General features: G+C 39.1%; 1 protein-coding gene across 17 annotated transcripts in view; it reads left to right on the top strand.

Moving 5' to 3' along the window:
- Positions 1-23,894, top strand: part of LOC307180944 (uncharacterized protein) — a 622,728-nt gene that overhangs the window by 479,788 nt on the left and 119,046 nt on the right. For all 17 annotated transcript variants that reach the window (XR_013825813.1, XR_013825814.1, XR_013825815.1 and 14 more), the window contains 2 exons: positions 2,020-2,113; positions 16,434-16,489. The gene's annotated coding sequence lies outside the window, so the exon portion shown is untranslated. The remainder of the gene's footprint in view (positions 1-2,019; positions 2,114-16,433; positions 16,490-23,894) is intronic.

The following is a 23,894-nucleotide window of genomic DNA, read 5'->3' as shown; positions in this document are numbered from 1 at the left end:
AAATTCCTTACTGTTATCTTTTTCCATTTGGTTCATAAATATCAAATGCTTATTATAGGCCAGGTGCTGTGCTAGGCTTGATGATAAAATGTTGAAAAAACAGTTGTGGTTTCTGTTCTCGTGGAGTTCATAATCTTGTGGAGGATCCAGGCATTGATCACACATTGTTGTAAAATTGTAACTGTGTTAAGTTCTCTGAGGGCCGGTTACATGATGCTTTGGGAGCTTGTTATGAGGGAAAAGTGGTGAAATAGCTATTATTCTGGGCCAGTTATTGAAATTGTGAAATTGAATTATGATAAGAATTCCCAATTTCCTTGAATTTTTCTCACTTTCTGCAGTGACCATCTTTTTTGGCATGCTTTGATGTGGAGAAGTTCTTTCATTAATCTCCCCATCTTTATGAACAAACATAACAAATATTTATTGAGTTAATACTACGTTCAGGGCACTATTTTACATACTATAGGAGATGTAAAGATGAATAAGACATGGCTCTTCTCGGAGTTCACAATTTCATGGCAAGAGACAGTTTTACACATGAGTCCTAACATGGTCATGATAGGAAATTTTATGCTTCACTTTCTTCAGCTATTCCATGACTGCTTAGAAAAGTGCCTGGAACATAATGTGCACTCAGTAGCTTTTATTATTATTGATGTCATTAGTATCCTTGGGCAAGACATTATAGGAACTGATACTGGAGCAATGCATCAGGTCCAAATTATAGAAAGATTTGCATGGTCGTCAAAAGCCATCACTTCTCACCACAGCTGACATTTCAGCGCTGATCCATCTGCCCTTTTTTATCCATAATCTCTCACCTGGACTGTTACAGTAGTCTCCTCACTGTTCTCCCTGCCTCTTCTTTTGCCCTCTTACATTTTAGAAGAACAGAATTGTCCTTAAAATGTAAGACAAATTGTGTGATGCCTCTGCTAAAAATCTCCAGTGGCTTCCAATTTCAATCAAAGTAAAAGCAAAAAACCCCCAAAACAAAAAAAACCCCAAAAACCTACCCTGGCCTAAAATACTCTACAGATCTGTGTTCCTACCATGTCTGCAACGTCGTCTTTTACTCCTCCCTTCTTCAGTCATGTTCCTCCAGTTGCAAAGGCCTCATTGCTGTTCCTTAAATACAGTACATGTTTCCATCTCAAGACCTCTGCCCTCGCTATTCCACATCTCTGGAAAATTCTTTTCCTAAACATCAGCATAGCCAATCCTTTCTTTCTTTCAGGACTCTGTGCAAGTCTCTCCTTCTCGGTAGGTCTTTCAGTGATCATCCTAGGACACAATATTTATCATTACCTCAAATAATGTAGTTCAGTGCATTTTTAAAAACTCTCTGACAGAAACCATAACCATCTCATTCACTGCTATATTCTCAGCAGTACAACGGTGCCTAATTATTGAATTTTCAATAAATATAAGTTGAATTAATAATATAATGAATTATCCTAATTGTATAACTCAAGTTTAAGGAATCTTAAAATTCTAGTCCAATCCCAAACCAAATTGATGTTTCGGTTGTCATTTAAGTCCTCCCAAAATGGGCATTGTTTCATCAGGCAGTCAATTAGTACAGTTTTGACTAGGTTAATATTCTATTTTGTAATTACTTGGTTTTGTGTGTGTACATTACATACTTAGATTATACTAGAAATACTAGATTATACATAACTGTATGTAAGCGGTCGTGACTTACTCTTTTATAATCTCCAACCATCTTTTGTGTACAAATGCGCATACATGTGAGTTTAATGAAGGGCACTAGGCTTTGTGCTTTAGGTCTGCACTTTTCAAATTAACTGTACTGTTAGAACAGGTTTTTTTTTCCTAATTCAATATGGGTTAACAATTTTTTAAAATCCAATACAGCACATTAATATGAAAATGATGTATAAAAACAAGAAGTGATCCAAGCCTAATTTTTAAATTATTATTAGGTGCAAGAGACATAAACTTTATCATGAATGGTTTTTTAACACTTCCTCTCAATTTCTTTACTCATCACAGACCAGAATCAAATGGTTCCTGGACCAGCATTTGTATCCGGAGTTCAATTCGAAAGGCACTGCTTTAGTTGTTAATTTCCATCACAGCTCTACATGTAAGTATTTGTAGTCCAACTTTTTGAAAAGTACAAGTTCACTCTCAGAGGTAGCTAGTGAAGACCATTCAGATAGTAAGCAAATGACCTCAGATTTTAAATCAGGCTGGTCTGTTTGCAGTGCATGAATATTTTATTCCTTTTCTCCTATGTGTTCAACCTCTCCCTGTATACAGGATCCTTCCCATCAGCATTTCAATATATAGTAGTATTTTACAACATTAAAAAGTTATTATTTGACCCGTCCTCTCTACCTACTACCTACCACCCCTTCAGCTTACTACCCAGCCCTAAATTTCTGAAAGAGTTGCTTATACTTTATCTGCTATTGCATGACCCATTTCTCTTCAACCCACTCAGATCTGGTCACCCAGATCACCCGTAAACTCCATAATTCAAACTCAAATGCATTTTTGTTGTTTTGGGTTTTTTTTTGCGGTACGCGGGCCTCTCACTGTTGTGGTCTCTCCCGTTACGGAGCACAGGCCCCAGACGTGCAGTCTCAGCGGCCATGGCTCACGGGCCCAGCCGCTCCGCGGCATGTGGGATCTTCCTGGACCGGGGCACGAACCCGTGTTCCCTGCGTTGGCAGGCGGACTCTCAACCACTGCGCCACCAGGGAAGCCCTCAAATGCATTTTTAAATGTACTCATCCTGTTTCATCTTTCACAACATTTGATGAAGTCGAGCGTGCCCCTCTTTTCAAAACGTTCTCTTACTCTGGATTTCTTGACACCATGCCCTTCTGATTTTCTTCTTACCTCTCTGCTTTTTTCTTCTCTGTGTCCCTTCAATTCCCCTTTGTCATCCTTCATAGTTGGAGTTCCTTTGGGATATGTCCTGAGCTCTCACCTTTTCTGTATCTAAATACTCTTCTGAAGTCATCTCATAGTCTTCCATGGCTTCAATTGCAAGCCTCAAGACACTGACTCAAAATTTCTATCTGAATCCCTGATCTCTCCTCACATCTTCAAACGTGAGTATCTTTATTGTACTAGTCATATTTTTTATTTTCACTTATTTTATGATCTTTGGACATGTTAAAAATCTTGCTAGCTAAGGAGGGACTGCCCCTCCTGGACTAGCCCATTCTTCAGGTTACCAAAGGCTGGGAGCAAAACCAAGGCTGAGGCTGTAGCCCCAGCTACCTCCTCCTTTAACTCACACACACCAAGCTAATAGTCGTTCTCTTTCCCTGACGCATCTCAGTGCCAGCTATCAGGCAACTAGAGGCCATCACTACAGCCAGAGTCCCCTGGAATTGTTCACATTTGACATTTCTAAGCTGCTGCTTCTACCCTGCCTTGACTTTCCCAGGGAAACCCCAATAAAGGCTCTGGCCTAGACTTTCCCCGCATTCTTGTCTTCTGCCACCTAACTAAACCTCGTGTTTCCCCTTTGGTCCTGTGTGGCATTCGGTGATCCCGCATCTCTGGGACCTGTGAGTATAATAAACTTCTTCCTTCCAAGACTCATTCTCATTTTCTCCTGTGGCCACACTGACTTTCCCACACAACATCCAACATTTATAGTCGTATGACTTATGTATACTAAGATGCTTCACATGCATATATAATACAATATGTCCAATCCTGAAATGGCCATTTTCCCCTCCAAACTTTTTCCTTCTGCCAGTACTTCCCATCGGTAAATGGAAACATGTGATTCCAATATGCATAATGGAGAAACTTCAATCTTAGTTTCTTTTCTCCATTCATCACTCACTGTTCAACTCATCTGTAATACAGTCTCCAAACTCTCTCAAATACATTCACTTTTCTACCATTTCTACAAGTATCAGCATAGTCCTGGCCACCGTCATCTCTACCCTGGACTCCTAACTAGTTTTCCTCTTTCCACTCTTACTCCTACCATTCCAATCTATTCTCCACCCAACAGCCACATAATCTATTATTTTATCTTGTTTTTCCTGAAATGGATCCAATTTTAATCTGTTATCTCAGATTATGATGAATGGGACTCCTTCCTTTCTGTTAAGTGAGACAGTATGTATAATATATCTATACCTTACCTAATATTCATAAAGTAATTTATTGAGCCATGACAAAGTTATTGGTTCCAGAATTATTTTCTCTTCTATAAAAAAAACTAAAAAACTAGAGAAACACACTAAATATGTTTTCAGACAGACAGTGGAAAGCAGGCAGTTAAGGAGTGTAATCACTGAGAAAAGAGAAATCAATGAGGTGAGTACTGGGATCCCCCAGGATTTCTCCCTGGAGGCGATTTCAGGGCTATCGTGCAGGGAGAGGCAATCCCATCATATCCCAGTAGTCTTCTTGAGATGAGAAGACTGAATTCAGAAAGGCTCACCAACTGGAAACTGTGGGAAAGAATAATAAAGGAGGGCTACCTAGAAAAAAGGCTCCAGGAAACCTACATATTGATCCCCTTGCATCTTTGACTGAATGAACATTTTGTAGGGTAAATTTCCATGAGACCAAGACAGAGAACAACTGCCAGGAAGCTGTAGGCTGAACAATTCCCAGAACTCACGCAGGTCTGAGAGCTATTTTCAGCAGCTAGAGTAGAAAGAACTCTTTGAGCACCCAGAGCATTCAGTAAAGACACCAGAATGGTCAGGCCTCAGGAGTGGACCAAAAACAGCCTCAAAGTAAAAGATACTTCTGACCCACTTTAACCACACTTAAAAATAAGCCTCAAAAGGGTCAGGCTGATGCACAAATACTTGGGAAAATATCAAGTCTTTGTGAAGGAATCAAGCAAAATCTATACAGCCAATAATATAACATTACATTGTTCAGCAACCAATCAAAACGTCATGAATGTGTGATGAAGCAGTTTAATGTAACACATAACCGAGAGGAAAATCACACAAAAGAAACAGACACCACAATAACAGATATGATGGAATAAGTAGACGGAGACTTTAAAATAGCTGTTATAGATAAAATCAAGGACTTTTAAGGAAATATGAACATAATAAGGAGAAACCTACAGAATATAAAAACAAAACAAATGGACTGCTGGAGTAGAAAAAGACAATATCTGAAATGAAACAAAAATAGATGACTGGGTGGGCTTAGGAAATTCAAAACTACTGGATAAAAGATCAGTAAAATTGAAGATAGAATGAAAGAAACTGCCTTAACTGAAACAAAGAGAAAAAAACCAGCAGAAAAACAGGAACGTCTTAGAAATGATTATTCCTGAGGAGCCTCAGGAAACTTGATGACTAAATGTAATTTGTCTCTAGATGGGGATCTGGAACAGAAAAAGCACACTAGGTAAACACAAAGGAAATGTGAATAACATACGGACTTTAAGTACTAAAAATGCGTCAATAATGGTTCATTACTTAAGACAAATCTGTTCTAGTATAAGATGTTAACAGTGTAAGAAGCGAAAGATGTCAGCGCTTGTCACTCCCTGAAATGTCAATTTGAACAACTGTCTGTGTACAAAAATACCATCACAAGAGCTAAAGACTCCAGGTGAGAGATGATAGCACCTGAGTGAAGCACAGAAATAAATATATTTAGTCTTCGCCCCTGGTTCCTGGCACAAAGCTCCTCAAACCTTTGGAATTTCCTGTGCGATAGGCCTGTCTTTTGAGCTTATGCTAATGAGGCCACTTAGGGTAGTATCCCTGGATAGTCTCAAGATGGAGCTGGTCGCCCGAAAGTCCTAAGCTTTCGGGGATTGGAACTTTTGGCCATAACTCCCTGACTTCTGGGAAGCGGTGGGGGATGGGCTGCAGATTAAACTCCAGAAAAACTCTTCAACAAGATTTGAAGAGCTTCCATGTTTGTGAATGCATTCACATCCAGGAAGGGTAGTACATCCCAGTTCAGGATATCTCTGGACCTTGCCCTGTGTACCTCTTCATCTAACTGTATGTGTATCCTTTATGATAAACTGGTAAGCATAAGAAAATGTTTCTCTGGGTTCTGTGAGTGGCTCTAACAAATTGATCCAACCCGAGGAGATAACAACCTGGACTTGAGATTGGCTTCTGAAGTAGGGGTGGTGGGGCAGACCCATCTTGTAGGTCTGAGACCTTGACCTGTGGCATCTGACACAATCTCTAGGTAGATAATGTCAGAATTGAGTTAAGTTGTGGGACACCCCACTGTTGTCGCAGAACTGCTCGATGGTGTTGGGAAGAAACACACGGTGTGCCCTCCAACAAACAATAGGGATCAGTTGCAGTGTGCTAAGGGCAGAAGATAAAATAATGAACGAGAAGCAACCCCTAGTCTTAAAGAGTTTAAGTTTAGCACTGTACGCTTCAGACCAACCGACCCCCAAAATTAATTGTAATTAAAGTATATTTGGAAAACAAAAGGAGATAGCATTGTTCATATCTACCATTTCGCTCTTCCGCACACATTTTTTTTTCCTTTAATCAATTGCTATCAGATTTTCCTTCTTTTTTATATTATTAGGAAAACAGAATTTACCAATTGATGATCTCTGGGAAAATTCCTGTAAGTAAATTGAGAAATCAAATGTGTGGAGTACATTGAAGAAAAAAAATAATCCTTCTCTGATAGTTTGACATGAAATACTACTAGGATAACATTCTGAGATGTGATCAAAATGAATTTAAAAGTGTATGGGGTTGGCCAAAAACTTCATTCAGGTTTGTCTAGTATCTTATGGAAAAACCCAAACTAAACTACGAAATTCCTCCTGCTTTGCCTACACTAGCCTCTTTGGTTTATTGTTTTGTTTATTAATATTTTAAGCATGCTCTACCTCAGAGCCTTTGCACTGGCTTTTCCTTGTGCCTGGAATGGTCTTCCCCCAAATATCCTTATGATTTGCTTCCTTACCAAGTTCTCAGTCTTTCCTCAAATACCACCTTTTCAGTGAGGCCTTCCCTTCTGGGCACTCTACCAAAAATCTCCCCCCCCTCCCCCACCACATCTTCCTCCCCTACTTGTTTTCTAGAGCTTAAATGCTCTAGATAAATCTCATCTAACACACTATATATTTATATATTTATATATTTATTTTCTGTCTGCCCTAATCCAGTGTAAGCCCCATAAGTGTTCAGGCTCCATGCTTTTGGCACTTTGTTAAGTGACTGACTTACCTCATTAAGTGACTTACATTTCTGTTGAGTAAATCTCCCTAGTCCCCTCCAGTTCTAATATTCTGAGAGCTGCTAATATTATACATGATTGTCTTGTTGATGGAACCACTGTGTTCTGTGTGATTTTAAGTGTATTAAGCAGTGGTGCGCTAGTAAATGTTCAACACTTAGTTTTCTGAGAAGAAAGGCCCTGGTTATAGAATTTGCTAAATTCCATGATGAAAATGAACATGGGCTTTGGACGAAATGTTCACAACTGCCTCTCATGAGCTGGTATAAGCCATAGACAGCACAAAATGGATTAGCACATCTAATGGACCCCATCACCAGAGGAGACCGGTATCATTTTAGACAGTTTTCACATAGGGAAAGTGCTACACAGAGCGCAGAAGTATGCCCCCAAGGTCACATAGCTAGGAAGTAATCTAATTTGCATATGTCTTAAGATTGACTCCAGAGCCTATGCTGAAAGAAATTCAGCTATGCTGCAGGCCTTAGACGAATTACATGAAATAAAAATAAGATATTAAAGTGAGAAAAATTATAACCATCTGTAGTATGTATATTCTTTACGTGTCAGCCAAGAAGCTACGTAAAAAAATTTTTTTGAATCTTTAATAAATACCTCAGTTTCCCAAGGAGAGGGCCAAGGCTGTGTGATCTGGTTAGGCTTCTCTTCAGACCACTGAAAATCACTCTTCAATTGAGAATAATCCCAAGCGCTTGGCCAGGTACAGTCAGCATCCTCAGTACCACTTTGAAATACACTGATAGGAACTGCAGGAAAGAAAAAACATTTTTGTGTTTTCTAAGTTTTCTCTTATTTCATTTTGGTGGGATTCCTTGGTGAAATCAGAATCTTACTGAACTGGAAATAGAAAATCTAGACTCTCTCTTTTCGTAAAGATAAGATACCTAGTGGAATGCATTCCTATTTCTCTCTCTTTTTTAAAATTAATTTATTTTTGGCTGTGTTGGGTCTTTGTTGCTACACGCGGGCTTTCTCTACTTGCGGCGAGCAGGGGCTACTCTTCATTGTGGTGCATGGGCTTCTCATTGCGTTGGCTTCTCTTGTTGCAGAGCACAGGCTCTAGGCGTGCGGGCTTCAGTAGTTGTGGCACGCAGGCTCAATAGCTGTGGCTCGTGGGCTCTAGAGCGCAGGCTCAGTAGTTGTGGCGCACGGGCTTAGTTGCTCCACGGCATGTGGGATCTTTCCAGACCAGGGCTCGAACCCGTGTCCCCTGCATTGGCAGGCGGATTCTTAACCACTGTGCCACCAGGGAAGTCCCCTATTTTTCAACAGGGCAATAATTCTGAGTTATAATGCAGTAATTCTGTTAGGTACTACATGGTTTTTACATTGTATAGTCATTATAATCAGTCACCAAATCAGTGACTCTCATTAGAAAGCAGTCTTTCTTTTATTACCATTAATTTAACCTGTTTGGAAGTCCTCATTAAGAATTCATCTAGTAAAGCCACGACAGTTATATAGATTAGATAAACTTGCTCTACTGCCTCGAGAGCTGAAATAGATTTTGTTTGTCATATAAGATTAATTAAAAGAAATATTTAATGCAATGTGACCTTTATTCTTACATTATGAAACATTGAGTAACGATAGCTATTTACTATGCATATTACGTATAAAGAATGTATTTATAATAGCTGTGAACCAAATTGGTTAAATGTAAAGAAATCAAATGCAGTATTGAACAGTTAAGCAACTGTATTACATTATTTTAGATATTGACCTTTGGAGATGGAAAGAAAGCATTTTGAGGAAGAATCAGAGTCACCAAATTTTATTTTCAGAGAAATAAGTACTTCTGGACACCATCTGGTCAACCCATGGCATTTAAAATGAAATAGTCTTTGGAATATTGAAATCAGCTATTGAAATAACACAGAAGAATATGGAATTGTCATTGGTGTAACTGGCAGGTGTGCTATAATTTTGACTATAGGGCTTCCCTGGTGGTGCAGTGGTTGGGGGTCCGCCTGCCGATGCGGGGGACACGGGTTCGTGCCCTGGTCCGGGAGGATCCCACATGCCGCGGAGCGGCTGCCCCCCGTGGGCCATGGCCGCTGAGCCTGCGCGTCCTGAGCCTGTTGCTCCGCGGTGGGAGAGGCCGCGGCGGTGAGAGGCCCGCGTACCGCAAACAAAACAAAGCAAAAAAACGGAAAAAAAAATTTTGACTGTAGTCTATTGCTGTTATAAAAATTCAGGAGTTGTAAGTTTTCTTACAGAGGTTTGGACTAGAGAACTGGCTGTAACAGAAACACTTGAATGTACTTCTAAAGACAGATTTCTAGCCCCACCTCATATCTATTCAACCAATATACATAGGCAAGGCCCTCCAAACCTAAGATTCAAGGATTTGATGAGGCTACTATTAAAATCAACGGTGTAAGTCACTTCTTTCACATGATAAGTTAATTTTATTAAGTTTCAAGTGGTGTGTTTGTGTGTATATATATGTATATATTTATTTATTGGAATAGAAATGGAATTAGGGCAACATTTTAGTAGTTTGTGTTTTATTTTTTTATTTTTATTTTTTTTTGCGGTACTCGGGCCTCTCACTGTTGTGGCCTCTCCCGCTGCGGAGCACAGGCTCCGGACGCACAGGCTCAGTGGCCATGGCTCATGGGCCCAGCCGCTCCGCGGCATGTGGGATCTTCCCGGACCAGGACACGAACCCGTGTCCCCTGCATCGGCAGGCGGACTCTCAACCACTGCGCCACCAGGGAAGCCTAGTTTGTGTTTTTTTAGAAAGGAAAATAGTGTGGAAAAAACATTAAAAACATTGGACATGATAGAGCAATGTTAAACAAAAAAATCGATTGGGGCGTGGAAGACTCATTTTTGCTTAAAAAGGTAGTTTAAAAAGCATAAGATGGGGTTGTCTTTACAAACTGATTGAAGTCTACACAAATGTAGAGGCCTGAACTGTGATCCAAATTCTCAGTCTAATGCCTTTTATGCTTACTTTAGTGAACTTTGACCAGTAAGAGATCAATGTTTGTGAAAGAAAAAGTTTGATCAGAGTATTGGAGCTCTTTTGACAATTTTTGTTTATATATGTTTTGCTTATATTCTAATTATGGTGGGATCTACAATCAGAAAACAATACCGGGGCCACAGCAATCTAGAAAATATGTAATATAGAAAGCAACAAGTGTCCACTGGTGGCATAGTATGTAAAATTCCCGATGGAACTTGTCAAGTAAGTGAACAAAGGGCCTATGGAGAGCTTTAGACAGAAAACCAAATGATAGACTCAATATGAAGCTGAGCATTAGTGTCACTCGACATTCCAAAGACAGTCTACAATGTGTTATGAGGCCCTGATTTGACTTTTAATGTGGATAAGAGAGAGAACTAAATTATCATTCATGGAAGTCATTAAAACAAACTTCACCCATGCACTTTTCAGCCAGAATTCATTGTAAAATTGTCATCATGGGACAAAAACCTGGCATATAAGAATAATGATTTTTGTCATAAGTTGGCACACTTCCCAGGTGAGAAAACAGAGAACCTGTCTCCTACAAACTGTGTCCTCTACCCCTATCAGAGAGTGAACTAATCTTAATCCTTCACAATAAAGGAGTCAGGACAATTTGAATTTGAATCACAACTCTGTATGGGGAACATTTTATAAGGCTGAAACAAAGAGATTTTAATTTTCTGTGCCTCAGTTTCTCTAATTACAAAGAGAGAATCAAATCCTGTATTATCCATTATCCTTACGTGGGGGCTGTGGGAATTAGCAACGATATGATTGATATGCCCTTCAAATATAGGACACGTGAGAGCAGTACTTGATGACATGAAAACAATAGTTTATGATTAGTGGGCAAAACCATTACTTTGCCTTTCTGGCACAGAATGCATAATTTGAACACAAAGTCAGAGAGAAAAAATAGTATTTGAGTGGAAGATCTTAAAAATTCGAATGATTTTATATCTGTGTATAAACTTAACTAGAATGCATGTGCATTGAATTGCTTTAAAATACAAATTCTCTTAGGTCAAAAGGGGAATCATTTTTGTGACTGAGTATGTGAAAAATACCTTCTAACAGTGGATGTCACTCCAAAATCCATCTATTGCCTTTTTTCCTTTTTGTTCATTAAATTATATATGTATTCTTGGCATTCAGAGACACTCCACACACTACTGTTACTCTGTCTTACCTATACTTTTAACAATATATATTTAAGGACGTTTCTACTGTGATTTCTTAGGACACTTCAGAAAGAATTATGAAAGGTGGCACATTTGCCTGCTGGATATGCATATTTGCTGACAATAAGAATTGGTCCACTTAAATTTTTAAGGAGCTAGAACAATCTCAAACGAAATGTAAAATCAATAGCTTGTGCATTTTTTATAGAACATACTAGCTAAGCCAAGTATTAGAGATGAAAGTTAGAGATTAAAATAGACACAGTATATGGTGATTTCGCTTTTGGTGTTAGATATCCTTTCCTAAGTGGAAGGGATGTGTTCCAGCCAAGTTTTTTTGTAAAATGAATTTATGTTAAGTGAATCTTCCTTTCCAATGGACTTCTAATAGGAAATTAAAAATTTATTCTGCTGGTTATAAAACAACTCTTATTGACTCCTAGATATATTAAAATCATCCTGAGGAATGCAGGAGATGGTTGAAAGTTGCATTTAGATGCAAAATTATTACTTTTTGATAATGATCAGTGGCTATATTGTACATATACAGTATCTGAGTTTCTAGGAAGGAAGGAGGCCATTTGAATTTTAATATCTTCCTTTGTAATAATATTTACCCTCGAATCGAGTTTACAATTGTACATACTGTGGATGACAGTAATAGTGACTGAAATTCAGAGTAAGTCTGGAAAATAAAAAAAATACTAAGATTAAAAATAAAATACCATAAGATGTCAGTGCTTCTGGTAACTTGAGAATCCGTCTCACTGACTGCCCGTTCTCTCTATAATGGCTTGTTAATTGACTTCCATTGTGTATATCATTAGGATATTGCAGTAAATGGTGTCCCAATATCCTGCACACGTAACGCTCTCAAGACAACAGTTGCACAAGAGCTCTTTCGCAGGCCCCCATCACCTTAACTGTGTTAATATCACAACACTGACAATTCTTTCTGCATTCTTGATATTCCTTGAACTCGTTGACCTCTTTTAAGGTGTCTCTTGAGATCATCCATGAATTTTTACAGTTGGCTAGGAAGGGAGACAATTGAAGTACTAGAGTGAAATACTAAAATGCTCCCTCCTTGCTGAGCGAGGGAAGTTTTGAGAAAGTCCGTGCTGAGTCTAGTAGTTGCCTGGCAACTGTCTGCTTAGCCATTAGCATATTAGTGGATGGTGCCTGTGTTGACTACTTTTCTCCCAAAGTAAAGACTTGTTAATTGACTTGCAGTGGTATCTTTAGGACATATTAGCATAATCGTGTTTTTGAGTTTGAAAAAAGATTATCATGATGTTGAAGCTAGCAAAATATTTTAGTATTAACTAGCTTCAGCAGGTCTGATGTGAAGTCGTATGCATTCATTAGTTGATGCTGCTTTCAGGCAAATTAGTAAAGTTAGATGTTTGTCAGTTGTTAATGTATTATCTTAACTAATGCAAATGACATGCATTACAGCTGGGCATATGCCTTTGAGTAACAGTGAAACAATCAACTAACTTACCGCTTTGACTCTGTGATGTTAAACCATCAATTCAATGTTTTTTCCCTTATGAATGACTTTGTTGGGAAAATTTAGTTGTTGGGAAAATTTAGTTGTTGTCAAGTTGTGGCTTCTATTTTTCAGAAATGAATGAAAAACACATTAGTCTCCAGAATAAGTCAATCTCAGATAGCTTTAACAAATCTATTGAAAATAAACACCTTTGTGCAGGTTAAAGTTGGAGGTGGTATTTGATAAACAAGTGTGTGAACCTGCTCAGTGAGCCATTACTCTAAATGGAGAAGTTGTAGACCCACTTCTTTATATTCTCCACAATTGCAGATCTGCTCCATGAATGGTAATTCATGTTTTAAAGTACGAGCGAACTTGGTTACGTAGCCCCAGATATATAATGAAACAGAAGGCTAATGATTGGGCTGATTCTGCCCTAAGTGAAATCCATCTGTTTACTACTCAGGCAGCATGCAATTCAGCTTTGTTTGAGTAGAACAAGATCTCTACTTGAGGCTATTCTCTCTCCAGTAATAGAAAGGCATTGGGAAATATTATAGTAAGACTTATGCATTTTGTAAAGATGGGGTTCCCAGCAAACTCCAAGTATATACTATCTCTCAAATTTGGTTAATGCAGAAATGCCACATGGGATGCTTGCTGATCTTCCCATAGACACTAGCCTATAATCATGTACGTAGAGATCCTGGAGGCACTCAAGAAAGGCAGCTGACTAATGTTTTTTAATTGAAGTAGAGTTGACTTACAGTGCTGTGTTAGTTTCTGGTGTATAGCAAAGTGATTCAGTTATACATATATGTGTTCTTTTTCATATTCTTTTCCGTTATGGTTTATCTCAGTATATTGAATATGGTTCCCTGTGCTATACAGTAGGTCCTTGTTGTTTATCCATTCTATATATAATAGTTTGCATCTGGTGGCCGCTGACTATTAATTTCATGTAAAAGGAATTGAGATTAGCTAAGGGAAATTGATAGTAGATGTTTGTTTAAAGGTCTGCAGATTATCTTTTTAGATTATTATGAAAGTGTGAAACAGAACTTTGAACGTGCCACTTTTGGAAGTATGGTTCTGACATAGACGTCGTTATTTCTGAGTGGACTGCCGTATTCATGTTATGTTTGATATTTGAAAAAGGGTATTTTGATCAGCCACGATCACCACATCAAGATTTCCCACCCTGCACCAAAAGACAAATTTATTCTGCCTATAAGTACTTCTATATAAAGTCTAGTAAATTTTGAGACCAAGCTCACTCGTGAAACCTTCTGTAACTCCTGCTCTTTCCTCAGTGTGCTGGCAGCACTTTGCTTAAATTTCTAATAGAGCAATTTTTTCCTTCTTGCTTTTTTTTTTGGCGGTACGCGGGCCTCTCACTGTTGTGGCCTCTCCCGTTGCGGAGCACAGGCTCTGGACGTGCAGGCTCAGCGGCCATGGCTCACGCGCCCAGCCGCTCCGCGGCATGTGGGATCTTCCCGGACCGGGACACGAATCCGTGTCCCCTGCATCGGCAGGCGGACTCTCAACCACTGCGCCACCAGGGAGGCGCCCTTCTTGCTTTTTTTAATGGTATACATTTCCCTCAACTCTGTGAGATTGCATACTCCTTGAAAGCAGAGATTATGCATTAGCCATATTCAGATCCCTCGTATAAGACTCACATAGTGGAGACTCCATAAATATCCTGTTGAATTGAATCTTGAAAAGTAATCCATTTCATCCATCAGCAAGGAATTAACAATTCGTATGTCTTGATTGAGGACCATTTGCTTCCTGAAAATGTCCCAGGGTAGAAAAATGGAGGAGGCCGAGAGTGTTCCTTATAGTGTGCTAAATATAGCCCTAGCCAAGACACTCATGGGAATAACAAGCAAGCTCTTGGACACTTAAGGCCAATAATAATAAGCAGACAAACAGAAGATAGGCTTGAACGTTTAAAACACCTACATTTTATATTTCTTTGAATTATGGTCTTCAGTTGGTATCTTATATGTTGCTATCCAGAATGGTATTCATATTCAGGAGTATAATATGTAAAAATGCTTTGCAAAATCCTGAAATTGCGTCCAAATGAGTCCTATCATTGTTACTTTGGAGTATTCTACTCCCTAAAGTCTATGCTGTTTCATGGAAACAGGGTCCTAAAGAGGTAATTAACAATCCTCTCATGGGAAAGACTGCAGAAAGATCCCTTTGAAGTGATGGCAAACAGAACAACTAACTTGGTAATTTAGGATTTTTTGTTCTTGTAACAACGTTTTCAGTAAAGTAGTTATTAGCATTTCTCTGTACCTTAAGAGAGGTACCTGCAGTTTTAAGAAAATGTCATCAGAGTTGTGAGTTATAATTGAACTGATGAACTGTTCAACTATGTTGAAATTGAACTCTAATTTGCACCATAACATTAAGCAAATTTCTTCTAGAAACAAATAAAAAAATCCCTGCACCCCTTTTTGTATATTGCAGTTGCAATAAAATGTGAGATGAAAGCCACTTGATTTACAAGAGGTATATTTACAAACAAAATCCGTACTGATGCACTATTGCTTCTGCATATTTACAAAGAACAATTTATAAATGTAGTCCACTGAACGAAACTACATTTAAAGTAGCTTATTATTATAAATGTGTTTCAGGACACTTCCTTATAACTTAGAAAACGTAATCATTTGTGAACTAAGCTTAAAAAAAAAAAAGATGAAGAATTGTTTAATTTGGAGGGAAGCGCAGCCCATGTGTGAAGGTAGGAGACCTTGGAGAATCTGATCTTCAGCCCATTGCTGTGCTCTGTTCCTGCATTTGTGAGCCAAAGCCTGTTAAAATCGCTTCATTGTGAAGCGGGATAATGCGTTAATGGCTCGCCAAGAGGAGAAAATGGAGCTCTGAACAGCCATGGGCAATGCTGAACAGAGCACAGAGGATCAAACATTTTGCCAGTCAGCTATGTCTCTTGTATGCCCAACTTTATATCAAATTGTAGAGATGCCATTTCTTGCATTTAACACAAGGAAATGTATCTCGAAAGAAAATAGGCTTGTTGTCTTTTGTCAGGCAATGAGAATTATACAGCAAAGAGAACCTTCCATTTCAGATATTCCAGGGAAGTCTCAACTTCACAGTTCACCACATTATCAGATGATATGTCCCAATTTTTATTCAGTATATATAATTGATATAACTAAGCATTTCTCCTTTTTCATCTTTTAACTGATAAGAAATGCAGAGTGCTCAAATCAGAGCCCAACTGTGGTATTTAATCATTTCATATGACTAATAGTATCAATGCCATTGCTTCCATTTAACTGATTTTGTTCTAGCTTTATTTTCGATCCTCCTGTTCTGCATTATGTGTAGCTTTGAAAGCCATAAATCATTTTTTGAAAGGCAATAGGGCATCATCATAAATAAATAATTTCCAGAATCCTTTGGAAAATTTTCTGAATTCTTTCGTTCTTGTCTTAGCCTCTTTAATAGGGACTGTGTACTTTAAGAGAATTAATGTTTTTTATTTTAATTTTTGTTCTAGAATTGGCTTTCTCAGACTTCATGATTCCTGGGAGAGCTGTGAAAAAAAGAGAACCTGTAAGTTCACAATGTTATTGTTCTTGTATTTGATGATGATTATTATTTTTTTATAAACAAAGAAGTATTTTCAAAAAGTTACTCATGCCACTGAGATGGGGATAAACTTCTAGGTAGAAAGACAGTGATGCGATTTAAAGGTCACTGGGTAGGAAACTTTTGTGCAAATATATTTCTGTCATTGTTGGTTTAAATTAGCCTACCTCCTTTTTTTTTTTTTTTTTTTTTTTTTTTTTTGCTGTACACGGACCTCTCACTGTTGTGGCCTCTCCCGTTGCGGAGCACAGGCTCCGGACGCGCAGGCTCTGGACACGCAGGCTCAGCGGCCATGGCTCACGGGCCCAGCCGCTCCGCGGCATGTGGAATCTTCCCGGACCGGGGCACGAACCCGTGTTCCCTGCATCAGCAGGCGGACTCTCAACCACTGCGCCACCAGGGAAGCCCAGCCTACCTCCTTTTAAAAAATGTAACTGCCCCAGTGAGATAGATCATATCTGTAGCCCAGACGTCTCCTCCAAACGCCGAGACCATGGGTTTTTTTTTGTTTTTTTTTTGTTTTTTTTGCGATGCGCAGGCCTCTCACTGCTGTGGCCTCTCCCCCTGCGGAGCACAGGCTCCGGACACGCAGGCTCAGCGGCCATGGCTCAGGGACCCAGCCGCTCCGCGGCATGTGGGATCTTCCCGGACCAGGACACGAACCCGTGTCCCCTGCATTGGCAGGTGGACTCTCAACCACTGCGCCACCAGGGAAGCCCCCCGAGGCCATGTTTTAATGGCCCATTTAAAATCTCCATATGGACATGTCCAGAACTCCTCATGCTTACCATTCTAGTCCATTATCATCATGTCTCACATGTTGTACTGCAGCAGCCTCCCAACTACTCAAGCCTCTAATTGTTTTCCAAGCAGCAGCAGGATTGATCTTTTCAAATTGTAAATCTAATCATATCCCACATCATCCACAACCTTCTCCAATCAAATATCTTCACATCGTTTGGCTAAAAGAAAAAAAAGCCCTATATCATGACCTATTAAATACCTGAGCCTTGTGGCTTCCACTTAGCAACATGGATTCATTTTCAACTATGCTCCCCCATGATTTCTACTCTCGCCATGCTGGCCTACTCTCACACCCTTTTGTGTGGAACACTCTTCGCCTCCTCGGTCTTTAGACATCAACTCAATCATCACACTTCAAAAGTTCACCTTCAGGGCTTCCCTAACAGCCAAATGGAATGTTTAAACCATTGAGTAATTTGCAGCAGCTTTCTGTATAAGTTATTGGTCCCAGTTGGCAGTGGGTAAGGAAAGAACTATTTGCTTCTGTCTTAAAATGTGAGTTTAGAAATTAGAATTCTAGAAACTGAAAGTGTTTTACGAATGCAAATGGAGCCTGGCTGAAGCTCTAAGGCAGTGGAACTCTAATTCTCCTTGAAGAGGAATTGCCATTTTCTACAGAGAATTTAAATGCCTGGGATTAAAATATGCTGTGTCATTGGTGGTTAAAGTAATCGTCAACAGAAGTCATCAAAGGAATTAACAATTAAAGATGAAACTGACTAAAGCCAGACTCGCGACTCACTGACTGCTCCTCATGAGGGTGGTCAAGGTAGGAATGAACTGTGTTGGCCAAACAAGAGGTTATATAGGCTAGATTAAGAGAATGTGAGGGGGATACTTTTAAATAATAGGGTCTTTCCAAAATTCATTTCTTTAGTGGTGGTTTTACATTCTCTTACAGTATTCTGCTTTAATCTATAATTAGTCCTCAGGTAGCCATGAATTAAGAGAAATGGCATTACAGTGTCACCAAGTGGGAATTGTGAAGAATTTGCTGATCTTAGAATTGAAAGCAAATACGCACACTCATATTAATTGAATTATATTATGGTTCTCCTTGAGGTAGTAGCATTGATTCTCTCAATGAGGAGAAAAAAGGGCCTTAAACCATTTAAGTATTCTGGGACTTCTTAAAGACCGTGAGTTGTTCTGTAGGTTGGTTCTATTGATAAAGAAGTTGGTAACACATTTGCAACTGACTTTGTAGAAATCTTGCAGAAGAGCAGAAGATTCTAATTAAAATGGGGATATGAAGTTGAGGTATAATTATGAAAATTGCTCCTATTAAGGCATAGTATACTTAATACTACACCTTTGTGAAGGATGGTTTTAAATGTTGAAGTGGAAATAATTGCTTTTTATCATGTGAAATATTTTTATTTTTCATTTATTCCTTTACACTGATATAAATTACAGCTCTAACATGATAAAAATATTTCCTGTCTTTAATTTGATACTGAAGCTTAGATGGTTCTCAGCCTTTTCAGAAGTGTTTCCCTTTTTAACTCTAATTTGTGTAAATGTCTAAGTAGAAAATAGTAGAGAGTATCTTTTAGAATTCTTCTTATTGAGTTTGAGTTGTGAGACATGGCTAGTAATAGAAATGAACATTATAGGCTATCTGATGTTTTTAAGACAAGACAGCCAAAAAAAGTTAATAAAATTATTTTCAAAATAGATAGCAATCACTAAAGTTTAGACTCCGTTAAGGAATAATTCCACTCAAACTTCAAATCTTATGCTGACTGATTTTGCCTTTATTCTCACTAGAGTGGTCGATGAGGTGCTGACGTGTCATGCTTTGCAAAGCAGCGGAAAGCAAAAGGCCCTGAACGCCTTAGGCCAGGATAATAGACTCAGGCTACATTGACCACAGTGGAGCCGGAAACAGGCATAATCATAACCATTTTCTTTTAACATGTACTTTATAGGGGCAATGCTTCTCCCCAAGAATCGCTTCATAACGTACATTACAAATACATTGCAGGCCCATGGGACAGATTTGCAGGTACATGCCTTCTCACACTAAACTTCATTAAGTTTCTTTCTTCTCTCCACACCCCCGCTTCCTTGTGTTAATATATGTCTGGCCTCCTTAGCGGAGGCAGTCAGTTTATTACTGCACCCTCAGAATCATAGTATGTATGCCAAGCTTAACAAATAAAAAGTTTGCTGCAGGTTCTCACCCCCAGACCTGTAGTAAATAGTGATAATTAGGTACAGCTCCCCCTGCCACTGATACTAGCCACTTTGCCAGAACCTCCCTTTATACAGGGCTCCAGGCAGCTTCTACTAATAGGTGTGACTTGCTTCATGAGATGAAACCCCTTTGCTCTTGTGATCTACATCAGTGCTTTTAAACCTCCTTCACTCCATAGCGCATGTAGTAAAGAAACACGTGTATAACACCATGCCATTGACAGATAAGGCTACTCAGGACTAGAGATAATGGGGTCACAGGTTAGAGGCCACCCCGAGTGCTCATGGGATGAAATAACTCTGCACCTATTTGGGAAGCTCTGATAGAGGTATTTGCACAGTTTATTAAAAGGTAGGGACAACAATGGCAGGGGCTGGATATGACATCAAGTATGGTTTTCTTTCTGATATATGTGCTGTGGCTTTTATTAGCTGTCGAGCTGTCTTGAATAGTTAGAACAGAGTTTACGGCATTACCAAAAACTTTTCTCCGAGACGTGGATCAGATAAAAAGAGATCTCTGGAGTCAACTAATCTGATATATTTATAGCAAAGCACTTTCTTCTCAAACGAAGGCTTTGTCTTTGAGACACCCGCAGATTTTCTGTTATCAGATGTTCTTGTCTACCCTCATGCTAATGATCCCACTATTTGCATATATTTGACTGTAAGTTGAAATTAGCTACTGAGATCCATGGCAATCCTATATAAATGATACGGGTTTATAGCAATATCTACCTTAGCACCGGAAAAGTACCCCTTTCAGTTGCTACCTCCAGGTGATGCGTATACTATATGGTTTATTAACTGTGGTGTGTTGGCTCTAACAATGGTTTTCTTTGAAATGAATGATTTGAATCTGATACCCAATTTGGTTCAGTCTCATGTAATACAGATAATATTTTTCAAATGTGTTAAGGTGTTTTGTTTTTTTTTTCCGTTCTACCTTGTGTTCAGCCTTGCACCTCTGCTAGAGTCACCCATTGCCTGAAAAGAATTAGAGGTAGTGGTGATGGATTAAGATAATTATAAGTAAGAAAGCAAAGAGAGTCAGTTTTCAGATTTTGGGTTCCCAAAATAGGACACAGTGATACGTGGGTATCTTAGCTTCTTCCTCTGTATGGACACACTACAGAGTAGAGAGTGTGGCAAATTTCCAGGCACAGGGCAGGTCAGAGAATAGCCTATGGAAATGGAAAGCATCATCAAGATGCCCCTAAATTAGTCACATTCGAGCTGCAAGCAAGGTGCCCCGTAGGTGTGAGGTTAGACACACCTGAGGATGATGTCCTGGATCTGGATTTAAGCACAGACTCTCACAGCCAACAACCCCACGCATCCCAGAGTGAGGAGGTAGCCAAGATTTCTCAAGACCTTTATTGTTGAGTCAACTGGTGAAATGAAATTAGCCGGGGGTTGATGAAAATAAGTCATTGAATGCAGAGATCTTGCGGCCATAGGCCATGGCAGGGACATGGACTTCAGCTCCAGGTGTCTGCACGGAAGACAAAATACTGCAGGGAGGTGCAGTCCCATTTCGGCATGCACCATCACAGGATAGGACCAGAGGCACTGCACTGAACTGGAAACAGGCAAAGGTTCAGAGCATATTTGCAGACCATGGGACCTTTCCCTAATGCCGATATGTAAACTAGATACAAACTTTGAAATAAAGAGAATATGGCAGGCCTGCTGAGAGCAGGGAAAAGCATCCTGATAGGGACTTTGGATGTTACATTAAATCCAGAGCATCAGGTCTACTTCAGACAAAAACGAAGACTGTCTTCAACTTGAATGAAACAGGTTCTTTAAGAAAAGAAAAACGGTTGACTGAGGGATAACTCAACATCAAATTATTTTAAGTGTACAATTCAGTTATTTTTTCTAAATTTCCAGAGCTCTGCAACCATCACCAATTGCACTGTTGATGAAGGGTACGATGGTCGCGGAGAAGTTGACCATTAAAAAGTACTTAGAAGTAAAATTTTCAATTAAAAGTAACTCAGTTTTGGAACATTTCAGTCACTTTATTTTATATGTATTTACATATGGTTATATACACGTACACAGTTATATGTATACACAGTCATCCCTCAGTATCTGTGGGGGATTGGTTCCAGGACCCCTGCAGATACCAAAATCCATGGATGCCCAAGTCCCTCGTAGAAAATGGTTTAGTATTTGCATATGACCTACGCACATCCTGCTGTATACCTTAAATCATCTCTAGATTACTTGTAATACCTAATACGATGTACATGCTCTGTAAATAGTTGAAAATACAGGCACACCACGGAGATATTGCGGGTTCACTTCCAGATCACTGCAATAAAGTAAATGTCACAATAAAGTGAGTCACACAAATTTCTTGGTCTCCCAGTGCATGTAAAAGTTATGTTTACACTGTACAGTAGTCTATTAAGTGTGTGATTGCGGTATGTCAAAAAAAATTACATACCTTAATTTAAAAATACTGCTAAAAAATGCTAGTCATGATCTGACAACACAGGGTTGCCACAAACCTTCAATTTGTAAAAGACATAGTAACTTGAGCACAGTAAAGGGAAGCGCAATAGAACAAGGTCTGCGGGTATAGTGTAAATGCTATGGAAATCGTTGCCAGTGCACAGCAAATTCACGTTTTGCTTTTTGGAGCTTTATGGAATTTTTTTTTCCCCCAAATATTGTTTGATCCATGGTTGGTTGAATCCACAGATGCAGAACTCACAGATATGAAGGGCCAACTGTAGTTATAGATACATATGTAGTAATATATAGAGTTATACATATATGCACACAATAAATATATATATAAATGTCATAATGCTCGTCTATGAGAACAGTGTTCATTTATTCATTATTTTATGAATTAATTATAGCATTCCTTTAATGATTTTTATTTTTTATTTACTTTTTAATATTTTACATAAATTTATTTATTTTTGGCTGCGTTGAGTCTTCGTTGCTTGTGTGGGCTTTCTCTAGTTGCAGTGAGCGGGGGCTACTCTTCGTTGTGGTGCACGGGCTTCTCATTGTGGTGGCTTCTCTTGTTATGGAGCACGGGCACTAGGTGCGCGGGCTTCAGTAGTTGTGGCGCGTGGGCTCAGTGGTTGTGGCTCACAGGCTCTAGAGCACAGGCTCAGTAATTGTGGCACATGGGCTTAGTTGCTCTGTGGCATGTGGGATCTTCCCGGACCAGGGCTTGAACCTGTGTCCCCTGCATTGGCAGGTGGATTCTTAACCACTGCGCCACCAGGGGAAGTCCTACTTTAATGATTTTTATATTGAGAGATACTGTGAACACAAAGTAGAATAAAATTTCTTTTGCTTTAAGGATTTCAAAGTCTAGTGTGGGAGGCAGCCACAAAGCCAGGTAATGACGGCATGCTATCATAAGTGCAGTGATAGATGTATGCCCTAGAATGATTTTCTCTCCTTCATTCTCTCTACAGCCTTATAAGATGAGCCAGGTATTATCAATATCCTCCCTGTATAGATGCAGACCCTGAAGGCCACAGCAGTTACAGTAGCAGACACAGTGGGAGGAAAACCAGAAATTAGATAATTTTAGATACATTTTTTGGATCTTTTGAAAAATAGTTTTGTTTAGTTTTTTTGTTTGTTTGTTTTTAGGTCTTAAGGATAGTAGATCTTCTCCAATGAAATGCAACTCGGTATTTTATAAAATACATGGAGGCGTGCTTTATTTTTTCTTTTGGTAGAATTTGTCATTATTGTTCAACCTATAAGAATCTATTAAATACTCACTCTGTGCTAAATGCTGTGCTAGGCATTGTGAGGCCTTCAGGATTAGATCCTTTGCCATTTTCATTTCTCACTGAGTGGTGTCCCAATGCAAGGATGGGGGAATTTGGCCTCTTTCCTGATTAGAAGGTTCATTAGGAAGTTTTCCAACCTATTGTAAGAAAATGTGGGTAAATGCAAAAAATTGACTTAGAGAAAGCTGTGCTCAGGTTCCAGCTTGGCCACATCGTGGTTGTGTGAAGTTCAGCAATTTGCCTTGGCTCTCTCGGACTGTTGTTTTTTTTTTCCTTTACGATGGGGATGATAATTCCTATCTAACAGTGATGAAAAGTAAGTGTGTTGTGAAATGAAAGTGCCCTTTACAGTACCTGCCTTACAAGTTACTTTGAATTATTTTTAATTAATGCACTAGTACACTTAAATTTCCTGTGTGTATTGTTGAACCTTCTCAGCCCTATCCCTTGTCTTGATCAAAAAATGATGATACAGTTCATGCCTTCAGATAGCTTAAATTTAATAAATTAGGCTGAAAAAACTGATACATGGGGGTAAGAAACAAGCGGGCAAGTTACAGAAACTAGTTAGATCTCAACTTCTTATC

Source organism: Stenella coeruleoalba, assembly GCF_951394435.1.
Source record: "Stenella coeruleoalba genome assembly, chromosome: X".
Classification (NCBI taxonomy): domain Eukaryota; kingdom Metazoa; phylum Chordata; class Mammalia; order Artiodactyla; family Delphinidae; genus Stenella; species Stenella coeruleoalba.
The sequence above is the reverse complement of the archived record's forward strand: the minus strand, read 5'-3'. Positions and strand labels throughout refer to the sequence as shown.